Here is an 11,340-nt window from a genome sequence, read left to right on the forward strand (position 1 = left end):
TTGTACACCCTAGACTCCCAATTCTTGTAGGTAAATAACCCCATATTAACTTACTTCACTTTTTATAGATTTGAGGGGTCATCATTGTAGTGTCTTAAATGTAGAGGGGGCATGATTTGTTTCAGATAATGGCATAACAGGACAAATGGCAGGGACATGGAGATCTGAAATAATTCTTTTCAAACCCTAAATCTAGTCTGAAATTTATAACCAGGCGTGCATTGGCAACAGCTGAGCCTCGGTGTCCTCAAATTAAAAATGGGGACATGATAAGCTATCTCACAAAGTTGTCATTTTACCAGATAAAATGGTATCGGGGCAGGGGGAGATTCATGAACAGGGATAAAACCTTGAGATTTTAGGAAAAGATTGAAACAGTCTGGCAAGCTGTGGGCCAATGAGGCCCATAGACAAATGGAGTTTTGTGTTTGTTTCTTGGCATACTTACACTTTAAATTAGTTATAGACATTTAAAAAGTTAGACTACTTCCCACAGAAGTTTGGGCATTCAGCATTTTGAAAGGTCAGAAGATCTAAAAAGCTGGTCCTGCCAGCTTTTTTCTCCCTCCCAACAATTGGCCAGGCCTGTACTACTAGCTGTCTGGGTGGCTTTACTCCTTTCTGTTGACACCCCATCAGCTTTTAGGGCTGTGCTCCTACCATGTGTGCAATTCCAAGGATCTTGTTATGGAAGGCAGATATCAAAATATCTGGTCCAATGAAAATTCATACAGTCATGAAAATAGAAGGACCAAACCACTGAAACTGGGATTCTTATGGGACTTTGAAATATATGGTTGCTGGAATAGTGTCACGGTAGCAGGTAAAGGGCCATAAAGGTAGGTAGGGATGGGATAGAGACTAAACATTTAAGTTCGGATGAAACTCAGCAATACTGCAACAGTCACTCAGGCCTAGCTCACTTATTCGGTGCAGGCTTTGCAGCAACAAGAGCTATAGTTCAGTTTCTAGGACTCTGAGTTCCTTCTTGACCTGTTTCCTCTTATCTTATCAAAACAGTTTCAGCAGCTAGAGAATGCAGGTAGGTAGAGAGGCCCCTCTGTTGGCTGATTCCTTCCATATGTGGGTTATTTCATTTTCCAAGGGGCCCTAGGGTTTAGCAAAACTACTTGTTCAGTGTAATCACCTATGAGCTAGTATAAACTCAAGCTTTGCTGCGATTTATTAGTCACTGACATGCCAAGAGGAAAAAAACGGTTGAAAAAAACTAAGAAAACAGCTATTTGAGATTCTAATCTAAGGTTCATTTGAGCATCTTTGGGGTTTAAAAAATATTCGATCTATTTCTATCAGCATCCATGCAACATCCTACACAGTGATATTTTAAAGCCAATTTGGCTTCAGTGAGCCCACGTTTCCAAAACAACCCCAAATGGGTTTTAGCAGCAAGCCTCTGATCCCCAGCAATATTGGTGTTTGAAGCCCTCTAATGAGGAATCAGGGCATCAGGCCTGTCTTAGTGTTGCTCTGTAAATTCTGAATGGCACAGAGCATCTTTTAAACGTAGAAAGCTGCTACGCTCTACAGCAGATGAATGTCTTTCTTTAAAACTAAGTAGTCATCACATTAGTGCTGAGTAGTTTCTTAAAAATCTTCCTTTTAAAAATTAGGGAAGTGTAGGCCAAGAGAAGAAATTTCATTCAGCAAGCTGAGCCCTTACTGCTTGTGGCACTGTGACATAGTGGGAGAAGAACTCTTGCCTTCATGGAGCTTAGAGACTGGCAGATGAGTCATACATGATAGATAAGTGTAAGACAAGGGCTAGGATCAGTACCATAAAAAACTACCATAGACATATTTGATCCGAGATGGTGGAAGGTCCCAGAGGAAGTGACAACTAAGCAGAGATCTTAAGGACATGGGAAGCAAGTAGGCAAAGCAAGTGGGAGGCAGATGAGTGACCTGCCAGGGGGTAAAGAGGAGTTCTGGCTTCTGGGCAGTGGTGGAGGGAATGTCCTGTGCCAAGTTCTTTATTCTTACTCTCCCACACTTATGCTCCTCCAAACTAGCTTTAGAATGTTGCTATTCCCACCTCTAATTATCTTTCTGTGCCATGCACTATCCCAGACTCTGCAAATGCTTAATTCCAAAGTCTAGTCAACAGACTATAATTACTGAAATGTCTGTTTTGTCAAACTTACTTATTTTTTGGTAGAAATGCTAGCTAACAGGAAATCTTCCAAAAGATTTTTCAAAACTTCTAAATCCATAATGAAGAAAAAAACTCCTTGGCTAATTGGACTTTAAAACATTTTTTTTTTTCCATTTTAAATTGCTTGTCAGAGAAGTCATTGACCAATAAGATGATACATTCCGTTCTTATGTTGCTATATGGGACCGAAGTAACTGAAAAACATTAACAATCAGCCCTGTGATGGGAGGCACCTGGATATCTTGGCCCCCTTGTTAGATCACTGGACAGTTCATTAGTGCAAATGTTAACAGGATTAAGCAAATGTTTTTGCTAAGTCAGCTCTAGCCAATTATATTGCTTTTGGCTAAGGACATCACAAATCACACTGAGCATAGGGTAGGTCGTATTTTAATAATCATGTTGAAATATTAACACTCAAAAATACTAACCTTGTTTAAAGAATTAGGTCCACAAGAACCCATTCATTGTATTGTCACTTTAGAAATAGTGGTAAAAATCTTAGCTCTCATTTTAGAATTGATATTGATGTACATGTCAAACGTACACATCAGTCTAACATACATGTCAGTCTAACGTACACGTCAGTATCTGATAATAGGTTACTTTCTCTGAGATAGTGGGTACTAGTTAAACACCATCTTAAAACTAGTCATGATTCTGAATTCTCTGGTAGAATTAAGATTAATTACAATCCAAATAAAGTTGAGATGCCTAGTGGTTCAGCCTTAGAATGTCACATTTAAGAAAAAAAGTCAGTTATTTCACATTTTTAGAAATATTTCAAAAATGCAAAAGGTAGAGGGTTCTAGATGTCGCCACATGTTCTAGAGTTTTTCCCCTATTTCTCTCACATGCAGAGATGTTTGGCAGTCTCTTCCCTTGCTCCAGACTTTCCATATTTTCAAACCTGGACCTCCAGTGGCTCACATCTAACTTATTCTTCTCTGGATATGTTAGTTTCTCTTCTGCCACTAAATGCTTGCCTTCTCCAATATAAATTATTACCCTGGTCATGCAATGCCTCAGTTCTCTCTCATGCTAATTAACCAAATTCTGCAAAATCAAGGTTCAGGAATTAAGCTGATAAAGACTGAATTCTCCTGGAAAGGATACGTGACAGAGGGAGACAGTATGACTGAAGCAAAGTGGTTGTAAATATTTACATTAACTTTTTCCCTGTCAGTTTTAGAGGTCCATCTATTCCAGAGTATTGTAACTTCTCTTAGTAAAAACAATGAGCTTTGACTGTGCATATAATGGTCCCTAGGCAATTTATTTAAACACTAGAGTAGAAATTTGGTATACAAATAAGCCTGTTGGAAACCATTTTAAAATTTAGTCTGTGGAGTCTTCTGATAGTCATTAACTCAAGAAACAGTCACTGAGCACCTAGCATGTGGGTCTTGGAAATTGAGATAATCAAATAACCCCTACCCTTGAGCAGCTTTCATTTCATTATGGCCCATTAAAACATCACCTTCCTTTGGGACTGTAAATATTAAGAGCTCTTATTTAACCTCAAACAGCCAAGACAGCACTCTAAGGTCAACCCTCTAAGGAGGGTTGTCTGTGAAGCATTTGCCCTGTCATCTTAAAAGTGCAGCATTTGTTCACATGTAACCATACTCAATGCCTATATAAGAGCTACCCTTGGCTGGTGCTCTGAACCACCCAATTATTCCTACCTTAAAATCTGTGTGATCCTCCTTGCTCCTGAGCCAGTTGCCCTAATTAAATAAAACTACTCCAGCTCCTTTTAAGATGGCTAACTGGGTTTCCAGGAGCCAACTAGAGTAACTGACTAGATTCCTTCATCCTTGCCCCACACTTTATAAATATTTAAGCAACAGACGTGGGAAAATCATTGTGGATGATGTTTGTAAAACAGATAAACAACAAATTTGAGCTTCTCATGTAAGGGGTTGGTCTGATTAAGTGAATGGGGGAGTCAGAGCATGAGACATGTCATACTTTATTAGATACCACAGCCAGTAAAAGTGCTAGGAGGTATGAGATTCCAAAGTCTTTAAAAAGTCATATAAAGGGGGAGTTGACTCAGTTCGCGGGAAAGGGGGCAGTCATTGTCATGGAAAAGGCTAAAAAGAAAAAGTGTTAATAAAGGTTAGGTGGGAAATTCACCAAACCAAGAGCAGGCAGAACATGCCTAAAACTAAGTGAGCCAGTGTTCCCTAGAGAGCAGAGCCTGAAACAAGGGTCAAAATGGTGACAATTTAATTAAAGAGTACAAAACTAGGGCAGCAAGGATGAGGCAAAAGGGATGTGAGGCAAGGAAGTATTGAAGCAATGTGACGTGATACATGGTCATGCTGGCAACAGATTTATGATAAACTGAAGACACACAGCATATTGCTTGACACGTGTTGCATGGCATGTGGGACTTCTCCAGAGAAGCCATGAGGAAAAACTACACCTGACAATTTACGATGGGGCAGATTTTATCTCCCCAGTGACCTCCTGTGTCCTGTTTTCTCTTGGTTAAAATTTGCCATATAGAAGTTGTGTCATCTGGATCCTCTTTCAGCTACTTAGGCAGCCAGACCCCATGCCCTCAGCTGTGATGATTTACCCTAGACTGGAAGTATCAAGTGGAGCCAGAAAATCCAGGCATGCAGCTGGTCAGCCTGGCTATGGGGTGGCCACTCTGGCATTCTTAGAGCAAGCGACTGGTTGGCCTCAGGTGGATCCTAGGGTTGTTGGTCAAGTTGAGCAGAACAAGCTGCTGTGAGTCCAGGAAGTGGGTGGAAGGTGGTTCATAAAGTTTGTTTGATACAAGTCTACTGTGACTGGACAGCAAGGAATATCCATAAATCTTTCTAATTATTTCTCCACATTGGCTACCAGCATTTTTGTTTTTGAGAAGAGTCTCACTCCTGTTACCCAGACTGGAGTGCAGTGGTGCAATCATGGCTCACAGCAGCCTCAACTTCCTGGGCTCAGGTGATCCTCCCACTTCAGCCTCCCAAGTAGCTGGGACTACAGGCATATACCACCACATCCAGCTAATTTTTTTGTATTTTTAGTAGTGATGGGGTCTCACCATGCTGCCTAAAATGACCTCAAACTCCTGGGTCAAGATATCTGCCAACCTCAGCTTCCCCAAATGCTGAGATGACAGATGTGAGCCCCTGCTTCTGGCCCAGAGTGATTTTTTAAATACCTTCTCTAGTCTCAAATTACCAAAGGGTTTCCCAGACCCAGATCAGCCGGTGCCTGTGAAGTCCAGCCCCTTCTGGCTTTGAGACACATCATATGTTGCACAAAGCCTGCCTGGCAATTGGATTTGTGGTGGAATGAGGTGGACATCAACATGCACGCTTACTGCATGATTGTTCATTCCCTGCAAATGAGTCATAACCTTTCCCATCAGTGCTGGGCTCCACCTCCTTGTTCTATCCATTGAGTGCTCTCTATCTCTCAAAGTCCATTTAAGACTAGAACAGAGTAAACGCACATGGTACTTTGAGATGCAAATACCCCACTTTCACTAGCACCAGTCATGACTAGATAAGGGATTGGGAATTTGAGATGGGCCCAAATGAACTTTGATAGAATGGTCAATATTTGATGAAACATAATTCATATGCCATCTTTGGAACTGATGGATAACTAGAAATATCCAAACATCAGCTTGATGTGCCTAGCTCCAAGAGAAATGCTAGGTTAGAGTTGTGCACACCGCTGGAGCTGAATGGACACCTCCAGAGTGCCATTTCTAGTTTACTGTGACCATCTAAGATCCCATTGATGGCTATCTTATTCTCGTTTTCCTGACCAGGCTCACCCTTCTCCAGCCAGGCCAGATAAGGAGGTGGTGAGATATGGCAACAAAGTGTGAGTCCTAGTAATGTAACAGTCTGGGCAATTGGCAGAAATACTGCTGTGGAAAGGGAAAAGGCTTTGAATCTTATCCAGGTTCAAGATCAGATTTCCATCTTACTAAATGGGTAATTCAGTTAACCTCTCAGGATCTCAGTTTTATCATCTGGCAAATTAAGTGTTGGATTATACTTCTGCATCTTAAAGGAAGGCAGAAGACTGTTGTTTTGATGGAGGTACCTTGTCTTAGGCTGGGTTCCTTTGAAGCAGAGCCAGAAAGAGGATTCTTATAAAAGCGACTTAGTGAGAAAATGCCCAAAGAATAGAGCAGAACTTCAAAGATGTGATGTCAACTGAAGTTAAATCTCAGCCTTCTTTCTATGAAGGGCACTGGAGTATAAGTGGTATTACAAAGTTGTCCCACCTTGAGGCAAGGAGATTGTGTTATCTTTTATTGGTATAGGCTGTAGACTACCCTAAAGGAGGGCAAGTGTAACCTCCTAGGCAAGTGTAGAAATTCTCTAGAGGAGGAGGCTGTTATGAGCGGTAAGCAAACAAAGCAGCTAGAAGATGCTTGTACTAGTAAAAAAAGATCTGAGGGCTGGGCACGGTGGCTCATGCCTGTAATCCTAGCCCTTTGGGAGGCCGAGGTGGGTGGATCATGAGGTCAAGAGATTGAGGTCAACATGGTGAAACCCTGTCACTACTAAAGATACAAAAAGTTAGCTGGGCATGGTGGCGCGTGCCTGTAGTCCCAGCTACTCGGGAGGCTGAGGCAGGAGAATCGCTTGAACCTGGGAGGCAGAGGTTGCAGTGAGCCAGATCGTGCCACTGCACTCCAGCCTGGTGACAGAGCAAGACTCCCTCTCAAAAAAAATAAAAAATAAAAAATAAATAAAAATAAAAAAATCTAGGTAAGAAACCATTATCATTTATTGTAGCCCACCACTCAGGTCTACTGCTCACATGAAGTTTACTCAATTCTGGCACAGTTTCTCTAGGATTCTGGTTGGTGACAATTTCTGGGGAAACTTAGAAGAGCAATATTGGTAGATGAATGAGACCCTCCACTATGAGCCAAAAGCCGGTAATATACATATTTTTCTCCTCTACCACCTAACTCTATATTCTGCTTCCACTTGGCTACGCAATTCCACTAGTCTCGATGGGTGTAATTGATGTGATGTGAACTCTGAAGAATCTTGGACCCTGGTTACTATACCCTTATCAGGCCATTATTCCTGTGCTTGACCATGTAGAGTGACAATGACCATGGAAGTACTAAAAGATGCCACAGTCAGTTATCTGCGTGAACGTTTTCCTCTGCCTTTATCATGAGGCTACAGTTTCTGTCTCATGATGAGCAGGACTGATAGTAGCTTACAGCATGATAACTCCTTGTACAGGCACAGGGATCCCGAAGTGACCAGGCATCAGTCATAGTGCTAAGATTAGTGGTACTCTGTTCCTTAGTGGAAGCATTCCACATGAGAACTAGGATCACCTGATCCATAAATCCTGAAGTTAAGAGATCACAAATCCCCAAATAAATCACTGGGAATGGTGGTGAGAGGGACATTTCTATTTCTACCTCTTGATTCCGGGACTCATGTGCTTTGCTAATGAGAACCTAGTACCATATAGTGACTGAGGATTCAGAAGGATAGTATGGTAAGTATCTTGAGCTGGCACTTCAACTGTACCTGTAAGAGGCTGCTTCACTACTCCATCAGGTCAGAAAGCTTCTGGGTGGTATGTTGTATGGTAGCATCAGTTGGCTCTATGTGCCTGTGCTCATGTGAATTTGACTTTCATTCCTGGAATTCAGTGCCTTATGCCAGGTTTCCTAAATCCAGCCATTCTTGTGCAAGTGATTTAAGGGAATGCTTTCAAGAGAAATCTGTAAGGAGGTGTGTTAGTCCATTTGCATTGCTATAGAGGAATAACTAAGACTGAGTAATTTATGAAGAGGTTTATTTGGCTCATGGTTCTGCAACTTGTACAAGCATGGAACCCACACCTGCTCAGCTTCTGGTGAAGCCCAGGAAGCTTTCCCTCATGGTAGAGGGCAAAGGGGGAGCAAGGTACAATGCATGCAAGAGAGGGAGCAACAGAGATGCCAGACTCAAACTATCAGCTCTTGCATGCACTGAGTGAGAACTCACTGATGGGAAGGGCACCAAGTGCCAGTTATGAGAGATTCACTCATGATCAAAACACCTCCAACATTGAGGATCACATTTCAACATCAGGTTTGGAGGGGACAAACATCCAAACTATCAGGAGGAATGGGGGGAAATTAGGGCGGAGGAAAGGGTAAGCAAAGATATGGTTTCAGCTGAAGTTTACTTGAACATGACCCCTTGATCTCTGAATGGTACCATAGTCATGGCACAGTAACATGAATGGTACCATAGTAATGTCCAACCCTGAGGCAAGGGATCTGTGCTTTTGTATCCTGAAACCAGGCAGTGCTTTGTCTTGAGCTACTCTGGGGCCAGCACAGCAAGATGAAGTGGCTTTCATCAGCTGGGGCAGTTTTCTGGAGAAGTATGCATCTGAGTCATTAGCAGCCCCTACCCATGCCAGTCCAGGAAATAAGATCTAGGGCGACACCCCAACAGTTGACTCTACCATATCTTGTCACCATATCTTGAAGGGTTTGGATTACCTTGGGATGACTGTCAGTCACTAAACCTGAAGGTGCCCCATTCCAACCTCCAAATCTGGGAAATCTAGGCAGCTGTAAGACTAGAATATCTCTACTTCTTCACTGTACTATCACTTGATCTAGTCAACAGCATATTTGCTAAATCTTGACTGTGGCAGACATGATATGTTTTAGAGATATAGAAATAAATCAAACAATCTTGCTCTTATAAAGCACTCCATTTCTAGCATTTTATAGACAGCATTAACTAAGATTTTATACAGCAACAAGTCCCACAATCTACCAGTCACAAAGCCATCATCAGGGCAGGGCATTAAATACTATAGTCACCAGATGTTTTCATAGCCCTGTCTGTGATGTTTGCCTCTATCAGCTTCCTGATCTGATTATTCTGGTTGATTCTGACTTCTCTGCTGGGACTTCTCTGCTGGGACTTTTCCACTAAGTCAGCACAAGTAGTTATGATAGCAGCTTACACTTGAGAGGTACTTCAAAGCACATTAAGTATTAAAATGATAAACAATTTAAGCATTCTGGAAAGTAACCTATAAATGAAGTGTCTCAAAGTATGGCCCACTTCAAATAACTAGGGGTACTTTTTAGAAACAGATTTCAGGGCCCTTTTCCAGAATTACTTAGATCAGTTTTTAGGGCTCCAATTTGCAGATCTTTAGTGTTGCATTTTAAGCACCCTTGATACTATGCACAGTAAGATATGAGAATCACTTGCTAGAAAGTAGGTAATTTATAGCTCTTCCTTTTTGTGAGAGATGAAGAAACTGACTTTGGGCTTCTTAAGTCAACCTCATACCATTGACATTTTGGACCAGATAATTCTTCATTGTAGGGGGCTGTCTCATGCACTTTAAGACTTTTAGCAGCATCTCTGGCCTCTGTTCCCTAGGGTCAGTAATGTCTCTCCAAGTGTGACAACCAAAGATATCTCTAGTCATCATTATGTCCCTTGAGGAGCAAAATTGCCATGTACATCTCTACTGTTCTAAGGTATGGTATCTCATGAGCAATAATTATACACAAATTTATCAGTTGGACTTTTTTTGAATCCTGGCATTACTCATTGGTTGTACAGTCTTAAGGAAGCAGCTCAACTCAAAGAACCTTTGTAATCACCATTTGAAAAAGGCAGGAAGAATACAGTCACAGATTCAAGGGGGTAACTTGTACCACTCACCACATCCTCAGATTCCTCCATTCTTCCCTATGGGTTATGGCAAATACTTGTACCACCTATGAAAAACAGGCTGCTTGCTATGCCAAGATGGCATCAAGACATATCTTCTGTATCCCATCTCCCTTTATATTTTTATTGCCCATGTGACCCTCATGAATAGAACTAATGAGTCAGTATGGATAGTATTAATAGTTCCTCAAAAATGGAAGATGGAAATAGACTAAAGCAGGTATTGTTGGTGCCCACTTTTATCCCTCAGAATTTACTGTTTTATTGTGTTTCACTCCACTTCCAACTTGCAGCACACCTACGTGTTCATGTTCAGAAGCTGCCGTGATGCCATATGCAACAGGCTGGAAACGCTGAAGGATGACCACTGCTCAGCAGCAGTCAACCAGTGATGGATGAGAGTTGGTGCACAAATACCCCAGCTCCCTCACCTCTCAGTTTTGATAATCCTGAAAAAACATGTACTACACTATTTCTTCTGAGATTAAGCCCCTGTTACCCATAGTGGTAGCTAAATATAGTCCTTGGCTGTATTCTCTATCACTTTTTGAGTCCCCTGCCAGTGTTCTCTACACCTCCTTAATAAACCACTTGAAGCAAAAATCAAGTCTTTCTCTCATGGTCTGCATCTTGGGGAACCGAAACTAAGATACAGTCTCAAAAAAGCTAACATTTGTAAAACATCTAGTTTATTTTTTCATCTTACCCTACAAGTAACAAAGACAACAACAAAACAAAACAAAACACCTCTCATGGGAAAGAGGACATTCAACTAAGATTCTTTGAGTTGCTTTTTCTGTTAATGTTATGCCAAATTTAGAAGAAAAGAATGCCAGAAGAGGGCAGAGAATATGTACTATATCTACATCTTCAATATGTATTATATCTATATCTTCAAGACATGAGGTCTTGCTACGTTCCCCAGGCTAGAATGCAGTGGCTATTCATAAGCACAATCATAGTACACTGTGGCCTTGGATTCCTGGTCTCAGGGGATCCTTCCTCCTCAACCTCGAGTACCTTGGACTACAGTCATGTGCCCCTGCACTCAACTGAGAATACGTACGTTGGACACAGTCATTCCTCAGTATATGCAAGGGATTGGTTCCAGGACCCCCACATATACCAAAACCCATGCACACTCAAGTCCTGCAGTTGGCCCTGTGGAACCCACGTACACAAAAAGTCAGCCTTCCATATATGCAGATGCTAAATATTGAGAATACTATGTTTTCAGTTTTTGCTTGGTTGAAAAAATCTGCATATAAGTGGGCCTGTACAAAGACCATATTGTTGAAGAGTCAACTCTACTTTGTATTTCTCGTGCACCTAACCATGCCTTGGTATTCAGTTGCTAGTGAGAAGGTAATGTATTCAGGAAGGCAGTTAGACCTCATGAGTGCTGGCCACTCTATCTCACAGAGCTTGTCATTGTCTAACAGGATTCTGGAAGCT

Source organism: Trachypithecus francoisi, unplaced genomic scaffold, assembly GCF_009764315.1.
Source record: "Trachypithecus francoisi isolate TF-2019V2 unplaced genomic scaffold, Tfra_2.0 Lachesis_group12, whole genome shotgun sequence".
Classification (NCBI taxonomy): domain Eukaryota; kingdom Metazoa; phylum Chordata; class Mammalia; order Primates; family Cercopithecidae; genus Trachypithecus; species Trachypithecus francoisi.